This window comes from Pinus tabuliformis, chromosome 7 (assembly GCF_031772625.1).
Source record: "Pinus tabuliformis cultivar Carrire ecotype Pingquan chromosome 7, CPIR1, whole genome shotgun sequence".
NCBI lineage: Eukaryota > Viridiplantae > Streptophyta > Pinopsida > Pinales > Pinaceae > Pinus > Pinus tabuliformis.
In genome coordinates this window covers 1,069,669,844-1,069,686,999 of record NC_142293.1, presented here as the reverse complement: position 1 = coordinate 1,069,686,999, position 17,156 = coordinate 1,069,669,844, and positions in this window count along the sequence as shown.

The following is a 17,156-nucleotide window of genomic DNA, read 5'->3' as shown; positions in this document are numbered from 1 at the left end:
TTCCAGATCTAAAGAAAAATATGATTTCAATAGGGAAGTTAGGAGGTGAAGGTTGTGTAACTACCTTCACAGATAAAACTTGGAAGGTTAAAGGATCCCTGGTAATAGAGAAAGGAGAAAAGGTTGGTACATTGTATTTATGCAATGGTATTTCTAATTCTATTAATGATTTAACCTCTACGGGAGAAGATATGGCATTGTGGCATCATAGGCTTGAGCACATGAGAAAGAAGGGGATGTAGATTCTTCACTCAAGAAATTTGTTGCCAGGTTTGAAGCATGTTGATTTAAAATTCTGTGAGAATTGTGTTTATGGAAAACAGAAGACGGTCAGGTTCCTTAGAGTTGGGAAAGAAAAGAAGATCGAAAAATTAGAGCTTGTGCATACAAATGTATGGGGACCTACTAAGGTATCATCTTGTGGCGGCTCTCGTTATTATGTTACTTTTATTGATGATGCAACCAAAAAAACCTGGATTTATTGTATTCAAAATAAATCTGATGTATTTGATACTTTCAAGAAATGGAAATATTTGGTTGAAAATGAGACAAGGAAAAGGTTGAAGTGTCTTAGATCAGATAATGGAGGTGAATACTGCAGCAAATAGTTTGATAGGTACTATTTAGAGAATGGAATTCGTAGAGAGAAGACAGTTCCAAGAACACCACAATAAAATGGTGTGTCAGAAAAGATGAACAAGAAAATCATGGAGCATGCAAGGTGCATGAGATTGCATGCAAGATTGCCTTTACAATTTTGGGCAGATGCTGTAGACACTACTATTTATCTAATAAATAGAGGGCCTTCAAGTTCCTTGGATGGTGGTATTCCAGAGGAGGCATGGATAGGTAAAATGGTAAACTACTCATTTTTAAAGTCTTTTGGTTGTGAAGCTTTTGTCCACATTAACAAAGAAAATAGAACAAAGCTTGAGGCAAAATCAAAGAAATGTACCTTTATTGGATATGGTGTTAATGATTTTGGTTATCGCTTATATGATTATGAAAATCATAAAATCATTAGGATCAGAGATGTAATATTCAATGAAAAGGTCTTGTATAAGAATCAGTTGCAGGAAAAGAATCAAGAAAAAGAAAACAGAGAATACACAGTGCTTGACGATATCACAGGAAAAGTGATGGTGCCTGAAAATCATAATGATCAACAGCCAGAACAACAACCACAAGAGCAACAAGCACTTCAAAAACTTGAAAGTGGTGTTAGAAGATCTACCAGGATAAGTAGACCCCTTGAACAATACTCTCCTTCATTATATTATGTATTGCTGACTGATTTTGGTGAACCAGAATGTTATGAAGAAGCAGTGCAGGTAGAAACCAGGAAGAAGTGGGAGCAAGCCATGAAAGAAGAGATGGACTCCTTAGCACATAACCAAACTTGGGACTTAGTCAGGTTGCCTGCAGGTAAAACAACATTGCAGAATAAATGGGTTTACAGGCTGAAGGAAGAAGATGGAGGAAAACAAAGTTACAAATCTAGACTTGTGGTGAAGGGGTTTGCACAGAAGAAAGGTATTGATTTTGATGAAATATTTTATCTTGTTGTTAAAATGACTTCAATCAGAACTATTTTAAGTCTAGTAGCAGCTGAAGATTTTCATCTTGAGTAGTTAGATGTAAATACAGCCTTTCTCCATGGGGATTTAGAGGAAGAGATATATATCCAGCAACCACAAGGATATGAGGTAAAAGGGAAGGAGAAACTAGTGTGCAGGTTGAAGAAGAGCTTGTATGGCTTAAAATAGGTTCCAAGGTATTGGTATCTAAAATTTGACAGGTTTATGTCTAAACAAGGTTATACTAGATGTCACTCTGATCGTTGTGTTTATCTCAAAAGGAAAAATGATGGCAGCTATATTATATTTTTATTGTATGTAGATGACATGCTTGTTGCAAGTTCTAACATGCAGGAGATAAATGTGCTCAAAAGAAAATTGGCAAACTCATTTGCAATGAAGGATTTGGGTGCTGTAAAACAAATCCTTGGTATGAGAATAACTAGAGACAGGAGGAATCAAAAATTGTCTCAAAGTGAGTACATAGAAAAGGTGTTGAAAAGGTTTAATATGCAGAATGCAAAACCAATTGGTATACCTTTGGCTAGCCATTTCAAATTAAGTAAGGAGGCATGTCCCAAGACTCAAGAAGAAATGGCTCATATGTCTAAAGTTCCATATGCATCAGCAGTTGGAAGCTTAATGTATGCAATGGTCTACACAAGGCCTGATATTTCACATGCAAAGGGAGTTGTAAGCAGGTACATAAACAATCTAGGAAAAGAACATTGGATGGCAGTGAAGTGGATTCTCAGGTATTTGAGAGGTACCACAAAGCAAGCATTATGCTTTGGTGGTTCAAACATTGCTCTACAGGGATATGTTGATGCAGATATGGCAGGTGACAGAGATAACAGGAGGAGCACTACAGGATATGTATTTACTGTAGGTGGAACAACTCTAAGCTGGGTTTCAAAAATCCAAAGTGTTGTTGCACTTTCAACAACAGAAGAAGAGTATGTTGCTGCTACAGAGGCTAGTAATGATTTGGTTACAAAGGTTTCTGGATGAATTGGGCAAGAAGCAGAAGTTGGGCAGGTTATACAGTGATAGACAGAGTGCCATACATCTTGCAAAGAACTCTGAATTTCATTCCAAGACTAAACATATACAGCTCAAGTACCATTTCATACCGTTAGCATTGGAAGATGGACAGTTGAAGCTGGAAAAGATACACACTAGCCAGAATCCTACAAATATCTTAACAAAAGTTGTAACCAAGGAGAAACTGAGAATCTGCTCAGTTTCAATTGGTCTTCAAGTATAATGAAGAAGATGAGAAATAGATAGGTCCAAAGTGGAGTCATTGTCTGGAAAATGAAGCAGCAGTGGACTTGTTATAATCAGTCTCCAAGTGGAAGATTGTTGGGTGTGGAGCCTGATTATCATCTATATTCAAAGGTTTCAGCCGGATGTATACCCCAGGAAGACTATACAACCCTCCATGCGGGGGGGACTTTTCCCCCCCGCAGGGGTCCGGGGGGGCTAATCCCCCGTGGTTTGGGGGTCTGGGGCCCAACGAGGATTTGGGGGCAGCACCCCCGAAGCTAAAAATAGATGTAAAATTGCCTTGTAAAAGTCTAGTAATTTCTAGTCAATCTGGGTTGTTCATTAGGCGGATGATCTGACGGTAGAAGTTATGTTTATTTTAGGGTATTTTTTTGCCCTAGAAGGCAACCCCTCACTATATATGAGGGAATTGTATTGTGTCTATGTATATCAGTATTCTGAGTGAGGAAGAGAGAGGAGATTGAGAGCAAAGAGGGTGTTACAATGGATCTACTATAGGTTGTATCTCTTCAGTTTGCTGGATAATATAATAAAAGAAGGACTAGCTGTTTCTCTGTGGACGTAGCCCAAACTGGGTGAACCACGTATATCTGTGTCTCTCTTGTTTTATGCATTTTCTGTGTTTATATTTCTGCAATATTTTATGTGTTCCATTGCTCCGTAATATATAATTTTCTAACACACTGATATGCCTTCTCCATCCAACTCGGCTGATAGCATGTGCATGGTCATCCTAGGTGTGACTGGACTGGTAACATGTTGATGCATAGTGTCTACGTTGATCTCCAAGCATGTGTTGGTTGTCGTGCACATCAACTTGTCAAAATACACTTATATCTCCAGTCGGAATTACTTCTTGTCTTCACGTCGGTGAGTGTGCCAAATGGGTGGGATCACATGCAGGCACACAATGACATGCATGCCGCTGAATTCTCTTGCATGCGATCAACATCACTCCTCACCTTGTCTACTCCATGCCAGCTGCTAGGATGGACGTATAACTTGTGTGGGAACAGTTTCATCCATCTATTCATGCTTCACCCCCTGTTGTACCTGTTCCTATTATAACTCATTCTCTCGTCTATGCAGATCTTGTTTGTCCTTGAGTTATTGCTTCAGGACATGAAACTCCTTCTATGTTTCTCTTTCTATTTTCGCATGATCTATGTGTCGTGTTGTCACTTCATAGCCTCAATCTCCAAAGCTGCTTTCATCATGAATAGATTTGCTTTGAACTTTCAACCTTGCTCTGCCTCTATGATATCAACAACCTTCCTCTTACATTCGTCGCATGCAGGTGTGTTGCTTTCTGTTACTATTGATGGTGTTGCTCGTTGTGATTCCATTGCCATATTATCTTGATTTTTGTGTATACGAACAACTTGATGTCTTCATATGTAGGCAATCTCATAGACACTTGCTTGGCTGCAACCCCCTGTTCTGCTCTTAAAGATGTCCTTTGACTCTACTCTCCTAAAAGCCACTGTACTTGTGTTGATGAGAGACAAATGAACACATGTGATACCTGGAGATATAGCAACACTCATGGAAAGCAATATGTCAATCAAAAACCAAAATAAACTTGAGGACTGACTTGAAACATACCTGTGTGATCGATCGTGAAGGTTGCGCAATTTCCACCAGGAGATCGGGAGACTAACTGCCAAAAATGTGAAAGGCATAGTCCAAGCTGTGGGGAGGCTAACCAAATACTGGAACTGTGTAATGCATAGTCCAGCCTGGCTTGCTGAGGAATAAAAATACGAAATGCAAAATTTCAATCAATAGTGACATGCAACCAGCAAACTGCATTACGAGGTTTTTGGGGTCAGAAGGACACTACCTCCAAGAATTGCATAATGCAAGCCTGGAGGTCAGTGTTGGGCCATACTTGCACAATTTTTGGAGGTAAGGCAAATTCTTCTCTTCCAAAAACATGCAGTGCTAGCCGGGCAAGGTGTGGTTCGAGCTAAGGCAGCCCAGACTGACTGACGGGCGAGTAAAAACATGAGAAGTTTGAATGCATGATGAGATCAGTGCAAACAAGAGTGAATGATCATACATGAAAACAACAAGCGCGGGATTCATAAAATGGGAAAGCATGAATGTGTTTGAAGCGAGTCGCCGCAATGGCAACCGTCTGTGCAAAAATAGTGTCATGCATGCGATAATAGCGAGACGCAAACGAAAACTGAAACAGTGCTTCTACAAGATAACATACATCAAAATGAGAGAAATCACTCACTGAAATCAAGCAGACAACACTCACATGAAGCAAAACACAAAAAGCAACAGAAACACTGTGCGAGACATGAAAAGTGGGGTTACCCCGAAACAGCTGAGTTGAATGTGCCGATGAATCCTAGATGCAATGCGAGATGTCAGAACTGCAAGGATAATGTGAGGAATGAGATCTACAGCATCCAGTTGATGAGTGTTGTGGAGGTAAATCCTCTCTGTCGACAGAGACGATCCCTACTAGCCCAGACCGGGTCTAGCAACAATCACACAATGCTATCACGCAAGTTCCTAACTGCAAATACAAAGTAGATGGTGAGAACCTACTTGGATTCCAACGCTAGTGTTCGTCGAAGAGATGTCGCCTTCGTTCCTTTGCCTTGGCCGGTCACGATCCACACGATCTCCGTGATAGGATACCTGCACACGCAAATAACAACATGAAAACAAGCGTAAAATCTAGTAGATGCAATTATATATCGGTCAGAAAAGATATAACTCAACACCAAACATAAAGCAATGAGAGTGGAACCATAATGATAGTCATCTATTATTAATGAATAACAAAGAAGAATACAACCATTGTTCTGACGTCAAATCCTCCTTTGGCTGGGTAGTCAGCTACACAAGTCTTGCAAAGCTTGTTGGGATGAGGGACAAGCCTCTCTCTCTTTGGGTGACAAGAATCTCCTTACTTAGATTTGGCCTTATGGGTGCAAAGAAGGCTCTTGCAGCTTCAAAATCTTGAACTCCTTGGAATTATGAGTATTATGACTGTAACTATTGTAACTAGCTTGCTCAAGGCATAGAGGTAAGCTTTTATAGATAGAGAGGGAAAGAGATGGGATAAACCACATTATCCATGGGATTGGCTTTATCACTTGGAAACTTCCATGAAAGGTGGCAAACCACTTTCCCTTCTATGGAGATTCAAAGCCAAACCATCCTAGCTCAACATAGATTCAGTTGGTGAATGGGTTGAAGAGAACCTTCGGGAGTTTGGTCGTTGAAAGCTTTACTCAATTCGGTTGGCGCGAGTGCGACTCTGGGAGAGAGCGCCAATGGCACTCCCTTTATAGAGTATTTCCCTCATTGGCGCGGGCAGTAAACTGTGAACCCACGTTAATGTAAAAATAGTTGTTTTCATGAGGATTTTGCAGGAGATGTCTTCAGGGAAAATAAAGCTCATACTAAGAGGAATATGATGCAAGTGGTTTCAGGTCATGTCACTTCTCACAGGTCCCGGAATGCGTCCTCCAGTGTACAGGTGAGGGGTAACAAGGACGGTGACAAATTGTTGTGTAACAATGAGTTTTGATAAAATAGAGGTTATGACACGCATGCCACAAATATAGGAAAACGACACTTAGTGGGAGGTTTCTGAAATGATCCTTGTATGTAACCTCCAACTGCTAAAAATAGATCCCTGAATCAAGGGATTCCTTTGCATGCTGCCTTGGGTAAAGAACTCCATGCATGCAAATCATTTTTGGTCGGTCCCAGAGGGAACTGGTCAACCTGAATTCACATGCATCGATCTACGAGCCTGAGATGAAAATCTGTGCAGTTTTTGGGTTGAGAAGAGATGGTTTTCCTAGAGGGATTATGTAAGTTCTAGGAGGAACAGGTGACTGTCTCCCAGGATTGCGCAATTCCTAGGTTGAGTAGCTGCCATGGGTCAAACTGCACAATTTTCTCAATGAAGCATGTCTGACTATATTGCGCGGTTTCTGAACCCAGTAGGCTACCTAGCTCGATTTATGCAATTTTTGCTAGCTTCTGGGTTGGTTGTCCCAAAGGGATTGCATAATTTCTGGGAGCAAAAAGTGACTGCTGCCCAGGATTGTGTAATTTATGGGTTGACCAGCTATCCTGGGATGAATTTCGCAATTTTTTAGAGGAAGATTGTCATGGAAGAATTGCGCAATTTTGGAGCCCAGCTGGGTTTCAAGTTGGGTTTTCACAATTTCTGGATGGAAGGCTAGTTCCCCTCCAAAATTGCGCAATCCTGAGAGGGATCTGCTCAACCAACAACTGACACTAAGTCCAGAAAACATCTTGTGAAGGGGGTGGAACAAACTTGCATGCACAAACTGATAGGACTCTATGAAACAGCTGAAGTTGATGTGCTTGACAGTGCAAGACATGTTGCTAAGGATGGTCAGTAGGGAGGCTCCAAAATGAAGCTAAGGCAAAATTTTGCAGGGTGGTTTTAACTGCTAAAACACCTTCTTTTTATAAAAAAAATTTAATTAAATTTGACCTTTGCTTTATTTTATATTGATTAATAATTTTCTTTTCTTTTCTTTTAGCCATTTTTAATTTTTTTTTTACTTTTTTCCATTTGTCATTATTTTCATTAATGGTTTTGATTGTTTTATTCTTAATTGTTGATTTTTTCATAATTAATATTATTATTTTTTGTTTTTATTAATTAGTGATCAATTATAATATTATATTAATAGATATTATTAATAATACATATTAATATTTTTTTCACAAAGAAAAAACAACTAACTTTTATTAAGCACAAAAGTAGTTACATATTCAAACTGTCCAATATCCAAATTATCCAAATTCAAGAAAAGAACTTCCCAAGAAATTATCAAGTCTTGCATGAAGCATCATGTCCCAGAGGATACATATAAAAACTAGATACTTATACAAAACTACCTTATCGACGATACATGAAAAACAAAAAGGGGTATCAAGCATATATCACATGGAGCTCAAAGGAGAACACATCTTGGAGAGCCAAAAAAATAGGATAGGACAAAAATTTTGTAGCATCTAAAGCGTGCACAAGAAGTTAAATAAAGAAAAGAAACAAGCCTCCTCTTAGAAATAAAAGGCCCCAAACCCACTTATAGATTTGTCAACTAGGAAGGAGTAGTTGATTAACCCACGCAAAGTTGATCTACCTCTTTTGGAGAGAGTGTCAGCCATTGAATTTTTCTCTCTATAGACATGGTTTAAGAAGATGTTCTTGAATGACCCCATCAGTGTTCTAATTGGAATCATCCAATGGAATAATGAGTCATCCCAAAAGAAGAAATACCTTGTGCCAAATCAATAACATATTTTTGAGTCTCCGACAATCTCAATATCTTCTATTTCCAAGCAAGACACACAACTCAAAACTCCCCACAATGCAACCATTTCTTCTTTGTTCTTCAAACTAGCTCCTGTAGTCCAGTAGAAATGATATTGTTCTCCATTATTCATCACAATGATAACACCACACCCATAATTTCATCCCGAGTAGACACCATCAAAAAATACCACTAAGAATGTTGAATTGATTTCCTTATAGACATTGATCCTCTTAAGTGGCTTAGGCATCCATGGCCTAGTCTCTTGAAAATAGGCCAATATATTCATATACGATAGCCTCACATTTGGGACAATATGTTCGAAGATAATGGCATTTAAGCTCCTCCAAATCCCCTAAGAAATGTATAAAGGAAGGGCTCTATAAGATTTGTTATCCTTAATCCAATGGGAAGACACGAGCTAATTAAGGATCTATCAACCACTACAAATATTTGAAGAGAATTTGAAAATTCATACCAAATAATAACAGTGAAGGGGAATTCAAGAAAAGGGTGTACCACTTCATCATTTATTGATCCACACAGTGAGTGAATTCCTAACCCCTGAACACCTCTCCTCATAAGATTCTCGCACTTGAGAATCCTATTATGAATGGTAATCCATAAGAAGCATTTCATTTTTAGAGGGACGTCCCATTTCCACATATTATCTAGCCAAGAATCACTACAAATTAGCTTGATTCCCTATGTAATATAAGAATAAATTTCTTTAACCAGAATTTTGCCTTCGAATTATTGTCCGCCCCAAGCAATATTATCATCTTTATTGATCAGTGTAATTCCCACATGGCCAAGCTTATAACGATGTCACTCCCACTATGCCTCTAAATATACCAGGAGTTGAAGGTCTTTGGAATGTTCCAACTAGATGAGGGGAAGACTAATACCCATTTATTTTGTGTGTGATCTAAAAACTAAATACCTAAGTCCTAGAGAAATTGCAGGATAGGGACAGAAATAAGGTGTCCCCACACATACATTTGATTGCATCCATCCCAATGGTGATCTTATCACCACTACCTACTTCCCACATGAGGTTCCCACATAGCCAGGGTTTGGATTTCATCAGACTATGCCAAATATACAAGGCATTCTTGATTTCTAGCAAACCTTGTCTAACCCAATCCACCAGATTAAGGTTTTAAGGTATTTCTCCTTAATAATATTATTCCATATTCCAAAACCATTAAAGGAAAATTTTTTGTGAGAAAAGGAAGGTTAAAACTCTTAGTGGTGTCTCGTAACCCATATCCCCCTTCCACCATGTTCTTGGAGATTGTTTCAAGTCCAACCAAGTAATATTTCTTATTCTTTCTAACACCACACCATAGAAAAAGAGTAACGATGGAATTTATCCTTTGAATGATGGATTTGAGTAAGAGGAAGAGATGCATCCAAATTATTGACATTACTTGTAGGACAACCTTAATCATAACAATTCTACTGCCTATAATCAACCATTTATTTTCCCACAACACCAGCTACTTCTCAAATATTTAGATCAACCACTCTCAATCTTTATTCTCATAGTTGTTTGGCTTTAATTGGAAGCCCAAGTACTTAAAATATCCTTTCAACAGTATGAATATTACCCTAAATAACTTAGTTATCTCATGTGTGGACACCATTTCTATATTATTAGAGATCGGTTATGATTTCTCCTTGTTCATGATAAGCCCAAAAACATTGCCAAAATTGGTAATGATATGATGGAATGCCCTCCACTACTCAATTTTAGCTTCTATGGCACAAAGAACATCATCCATAAACATGATATGTGTGGCACATGTGTTACTTGATAGACTGCATCCAATTATCTTTTTTTCTTCCCGTGCTCCCCTAATGCCTCTGATCAACCTATCTATAACCAATATGAATAGTAGTGGTGAGATCACACATCCTTGATGTAGTTCCCTAGAAATCTGAAAGAAATCAGTCAATCTTCCATTGATCAAAACAACCAAATTTTACGAGGTGGTGCATGTCAATATCCAATCGACATTCATTTGTACAAAGCACAATTTATGGATAATCATCCTGAGAAATTCTCGATCGACCCAATCATATTCTTTAATCAGGTCAATTTTCAATAGACATGTCTTCAACCTGTATGTCTTCAATGAATGTATGCATTCTTAGGAAATGGTTATCACGTCTTGTATTTTTCTATTTGATAAGAAGCCAAATTATTCCTATGTAATATGAGAGGATAAAATATGTTTTATTCTATTGGAAATTAATTTAGAGATAATATTATACATATAATTACATAAGGAAATTTTCCTAAAATATGAGAAGGTAGAGAGATTAAACATTTTAGGAATTAGAGAAATGAAAGTTGCATTGATAGCACATGAAATGTTCCCCAGAAAATGTGATTCTTTTGTCGTGTCTAAGAGATCAGGCCCCCTTTCTTCGAAGAAATGAATGAATAATTCATCCAGCGAGTCATCTAGACTAGGGCTTTTGTCCCTCGCTAATAAATTTGTGAACTCGAGCTTTAATTTATGCATTGTTATCGGTTGATACATCGGCTCGCTAGCCTCCTTGCAAACCATGCATGGGTAATGGTTAGAAAACCCTAATTGTTCTACAAAATTAGGCTCCTCCATGGCCTTGAATTGTTTAATAAAGAAGCATACAACCTCATTCTGAATATCCCAATGTGAGGAGAGAACCATATTTTCCCCATCTTATATTCCAAATGTATTTTTCCCTCTTCCTCTTAAATGCTACATTGTGGAAAAAATGTGTGTTCTTGTCTCCTTCAGTGACCCATTGTAATATGATTTTCATGTTCCATTCACCCTCTTAAAACTTAAAGATTTTTTTTCTCACCATAAGTTCCAATAGATCCTTCTCAGTGTGCTCAGTAAATAAATCCAGATTTTCATGGTTATTTAGAGTTTTTACCTCCCGATCAATGATAGTCAATTCTCTATATTTCTCTTTCATCCGAGTTCTAACCAATGTATGCACCACCACCTTTAAAATTTTCATCATGTAAGTGATATTATCCTTTTTTAGTTTCGGCGAGATCTCTAGGGGTTAAGACTAGGAGGATTTGACTAATTCTATAAACTCCTTATTATGAAGCCATGAATGATTAAATTTGAATGGTAATGTTGTAAACTCATTATCCCTTGTCCACTGAATAAATATCGTTTCATGATCAGATATTTCTAAGAAATGAGACCAATATAGGATATTTTTCATTTTTTCATACACATATGGATGGAACAGAAACCTATCTAATCTTTTAGTTATGCCATCAACTCCACTTTGACCATTCCTCCCTGTAGGGTAGATGGGGTCAGGAATGATGTCCTTGAGCATATTATGAACAAATAAATCCTTGAAGTATCCTGAAAGCAGATCCGGCTTGCTTTTCTATCCCCAGGACTCCCCATCCACCATATTTAGTTCAAATCCCCCACCAAAATAAGACAATGGATGTCCAGAAGACCAAAAGAGTCCAATTAATCCCAAAATAATTTGTGATTTAAATATGGTGCATATATATTTAGAATGTGTAGGAAAATGTGAGATCCCTTGGAGTATTCAGTCAGAATGATCCAAGCAATTGATGTATAATCTTTAAAGGAGGAATATCAAGGATCCCACATTGAAACCAATCCCCTTGAATGATATGACGCACATGTGATGCAAACTTCACATTATAGGCAAATTTTCAGGAGGATGTATCTTTCTTTCTCTTTGTCTAACATTGTTTCTTGAAGGAGAACTAGATACATATGTTTAGATTTAATGATGTTGTAGAGGGATATTCTATAATGGTCGATCCCAGGCCCCTAAAATTAAGATACATGATTGTCATTAAGGCATGAAAATAGTGGGTGTATCCCGTCTAAGGACCTGCACAAAATAATTTTTAATTGGGCCATGATTTCCACTAGAGTAATAGGGATCAAGAGGATGATAAAGAGCTTCTTCCAGTGACTTCAAAAAGCAGGACTTGAGATAATATGTTGTCCTCACACAAGCAGAAATATTGTTATATTTTGTGCCCTTCTTCTTCTAAGATGACACATTTTTCCGATTTTCATAGTTTTCCAATACCTCTCTCTCTTGGAAGAATGATTTATTCATTATCAAGGGCTCCAAGCCCATGGATTCCTCAAGAGCCAATAACTCCACTTCATAATCCTCCAAGAGAGGGGAAATTGATCTTCTTAGAGTCGGCTCTTTATAGGTGGGCGACACCTGAAGAGTCCTTGAGATCATAGGCTTATCTATCATAGATGATTTAGATCAAGAGCTAAAGTTAGGAGGAAATTAACCTAGACCCAATGTATACATACCCCCATCCAACAAAGTTGTTTGTGCCTCTGACATAGAAGAGTTCTAATTGAAAGCCTTGTCAGATCCTGACATAAAATTGGCTTTTATCTTGTGTTTTTTTAATGGTTCATGTGCAGTGTCAGCCACAACAGGACGAATTATGGACATATCATGCCTCTCAGCCTACCTAAGCCTATAAGGAATTTTATTGATAATAAATGCGTCCCTACTCATCCTGTTACAACCACCACCAAAGCGATGGGGGCATTTGGCGATCAAATGGCTTGTGTCGTGGCATCCCAAACACCTAAAAGGAACTCCCCAATAATCGACCTTCTAAAAAATGGAGAAGGGCCCCTGGTATATATCCAAGGTATTTGGTAGACCTCCAGATAGGTCAACTTCAAAAAGAAACCATGTAACCCTTTCGTCTAGGAGTCCTTAGCATCCCTTATCGAAATAATAGTACTTGCCAATTTTATTGGAAAATTTCGTAATGCCCTTCTTGGAACATAGTTCCAGAGGAAACCTCTAGAGCTTTGCCATCAAATTTTTTGTTTTGGAACTTCCTTGATGGGATTGAAGCCCACATACCAACATTGGAGTCAAAGGAACCCGCGCCCCTGCACCCAAGTGATAGCAGCAATCTTTTCCGCATCCTTCTGCTTCAAAAAGTGAAACCCGAACCATTTTTTTATCAATACACTCACCTTTGGCCTATAAGTGAGGATCGAAGACCAACTCTTATCTTCCCATTCATTCATATGAGAGTAAATCATTTTGGGGAACTCTCATCAGTTAACCATCACCCTCTATCCTTGTAACATTGTACCAATAGAAATTCACCCCAAGTATAAGACTTTGTACATCCTCTTATGCATGAAACAATTTTTTGTGCCTACTTCTAAAGTGATTTTTTTATGGTTCCTTGTTTGCGTAATTTGATGGTTCCACTCCAGTGGAGGTTCCTCCCTCTTCATAAACAAACAATGGCTTAGTTTTGTGGCAACCCATCCGACCAGCACTCTCATTTTCTGCAGCAATTGTAATAGCGATCAGTTCATCCACATCATATACATGATCAAGTAAAGAAGAATGGCCTGCCATGTTAGCAACATGTGTGACACCTCCTCTATGTAGAATACAAATGCGGGAACCTTACCAATGACCCCATAAGGCCACCCACATCCACGTAATGATTCGGTTAAGTGAACTTTCCAAGAGAAATGTTGTCCCTACGCAATCAATATGGGAAGATTTCGAAAAGCCTAATTAAAGGGACCAACAATCATAGTGAGCCAAATCTGCATTGAATATATAACTAACTCTAACACTTCATTTAAGAGAAAATAATACCAAGATTGATGATCTCTAACCAATCAACATCTTTGAGAACATATCATGGAATTTCAGAGGCACAAAAGTTTAAAAAGAAGGCACAATGATGACCCTCAATATAGTCGAATATCATATGTGCAATCAGATCCATCTAACAAGATATTCCATTTAAATCCCCTTCTTTTCTCTACCCCAGAGTCCATTAATAGAAAGAGAACCAAATTTAAAAAAATCGTAACATCTTACCTACTAAAATAAGTGATGTAGGGAGTGTCTAGAGGTCTTCTCCTCCAAAAGTCCTTGCTCAAGCAACAAAAAAATCCTTCTGAAACACAAAGGGCTGAAGGAAAAATATTCATGGATGAAGCATATTGATTATGTTAGATGACATGCCATAGCCTCTTAACATGACCTCTTCACAATGAAACGTCCCCCAATATACAATCCCATATTGTTGGACCAAGTGATAACCTTTACCAAGAGGAACTTGCACCAAACTATGTGCACACCACAACCAACCTGCTACTTGTGAGACTGAATCCTCCAAATGGTGGCATGTTGAAAGGAGACTACCACTTCCTACTATATTAGTTCTTTGGTGGATTCTCTTAGACTATTGATATAATCTTGCATTAGATATCAATATTAGAGGACCTCAATATAGTGTCCCTTCATGTAGAAATTAGGTTGTATATTTGCAACAACTCATGAAGTTTTAATCAAAATCACAAGACACAAACCTACTCTATTTCTTTGTGGACATTAATCCACAATTTAGAACAAAAATATCATACATGCAAGAAGAAATAACATGCATGCAACAAGCATTTTTATCCGGGGAAAGCAATCTGCTAAAAACCCCAATGTCTTCTTGCATTAATGAAATGAGTAGAGATGTATTACAATTTATTTTCTCAACTAAGCTCACCCTGCGAGTGCACAACCTATCTATTTTCTCACTAAATTCCTCTAACCTGGACTTAGTTAAATTTTTCCTCAGCTTTAGATCCTATTTCCTTGCATTGTTCCTTGAGGAATTAGCCCCTATTATTTAAGAAATTCCTCTAATCGAATTGTGAAATTCCTTAGGTTGATCATTTGACTGTATGCAACACCTGTACACTCAAGACTAGTCTACCACTGATGTTACACTGCCTTGGAATCTCCACCTCAACTAGGTAACTCAAATTCTTTGCATGCACTACCTATTTTGGTTCGATTGATCAGTTAACTGGATGATCACTGAGTTTGACTGAAGTCCCATTGCTTAACAAACCTTCCACAAGTTCCTCCAAAAGTTGGAACTAGTTTAACTGAAAACAACCTAAGATAATTGACCTTGATTACTACAAATTAGCAATAACACATGTAGAACTGAACTTTAATTCATCCAACTCATTTTTACTGAGTAAATTGGGTGACACAAGCCATGTAACATAAGTTAACATCATCCAAGTTGTCTGTTCATGCGGAAATTTGAATTTTCTCAATTTTAATCAAGTCAAAATCAAATTGAGAATTTCTTGCTACATTTTTCAACACTCCCTCTCAGCAAGAAAGGGATTATCAACCACCCCTATCTTGGAACTATGGAACTCAAACTTCCCTCTTGACAAGGCCTTTGTCAAAATGTCAGCATCTTGTTCCTCTATCGGAATGTACCGCAAAAACCTTATTTTCCTCTACACACAGTCTTGTAAATGGTGATATTGGATAACTATATGCTTGGATCGATCGTGAAAAATAGGATTCTCAGAGAGCTTGATGCAACTATGATTGTCATAGTAGATCACACTTGGATAAATCATTTTACTAAGTAATCCAACAAGTATCTTTCTCATCAATATCACCTCACTTGTTTCTTGATTGGCACCCACGTATTCTTCTTCTACCGGTTGAGTGCCATAGATCATTGCTTCCTGTTGTACTAAGAAACTGTTTATGGGCCTAACACTAAAAATTTCACCTGATGTATTCTTTTGGTTTGATGGACTCCCTTCCCAATCTGCATCTGTGAAGCCACACAACTTCGATCCCTTTATCTATTTGTACCATAGTCCACATTGGGTAGTGCTTCTAAGGTACCATAGAACATGCTTAGCTACCCTCCAAAATAGTTTGGTTAGCCTAACTATAGCTTGGCTCAGTTGGTTGACTACATATAACATATCTATTCGTGTGTTCACAAGATACATTAGTGAACCCACCAACTGTCGGTAAACAGTAGAATCCACTTCCTCACCTAAAGTGGAATCCTCCTTCCTCCAGTTAGTTGTTAGAGGTATCTCCATGGGTTTTCAACTTTCCATGCAGAACCTCTGAAGTATCTCATTGGCATACTTTCCCTGAGAGACAAACAATTCCCCATCACCTTGCCATACTTTCAATCTGAGGAAGTGGTGAATGAGACTAACGTCCTTCATTTCAAACTCTCTTGCAAGTTCCTCCTTGCAATATTTGATCAAATTCTCATCACCAGTTAAAATCAAATCATCAACATATAAGATAATAATCAATAATTTACCTTCTACCAAGATATGATAGAGGTTTCCATCCGCTTCAATTTTGGTGAAGCCCAAACTAGTGAGATAGCTATCGATCCTGGTGTACCAAGCATGAGGTTCTTACTTGAGACCATACAATGCTCGCTTAATTATACACACGTGAGACTCTCGATCAAAAGTCTTGAATCCTTCCATTTTCTCGATGTGCACCTCCTCCTCAATAACTCCATTGAGGAATGTTGTTTTTACATCCATTTGGTTGATCTTCCACCCTATCTGTGCAACCAGAGAAATTATTGATCTGATGGATGAGTACCTTGCTACAGGAGAAAATGTATCTTGATAGTCAATCCCCTCAACTTGAGAATACCCCTTGGCCACAAATTTGGCCTTGTACTTTTCCATGCTTTCATCTGCTGCATGCTTTACCTTGAAGATCCATCTTAAACCCACAACTGATTTGTCTATTGGTCTTGGGACCACTTCCAAAACATTGTTCTTTACAATGGATTCATATTCCTCCACCATTGCATCAACCTGTACAAGTTTCTCTAGTTCTTCCTCGAAGGAGGATGGCTCGCTCTCTATAGGCTTAGTCATTAGACCCATGTATCTAGTGTACCATTCTGGTGACCTTCTTTGCCTCTGTTAATTTGAAGGATCGCCCACATTCTCCCTCGAATCATGCACAAGTCTTTTAGCTTACTTGGTACTTTTCTGACCTTCTCTGGATGGTTCTGCTTGAGTGGTTTTCTCCACTCTTTTCTCCTCAATTTGTCAACTTCCTAAGGCTC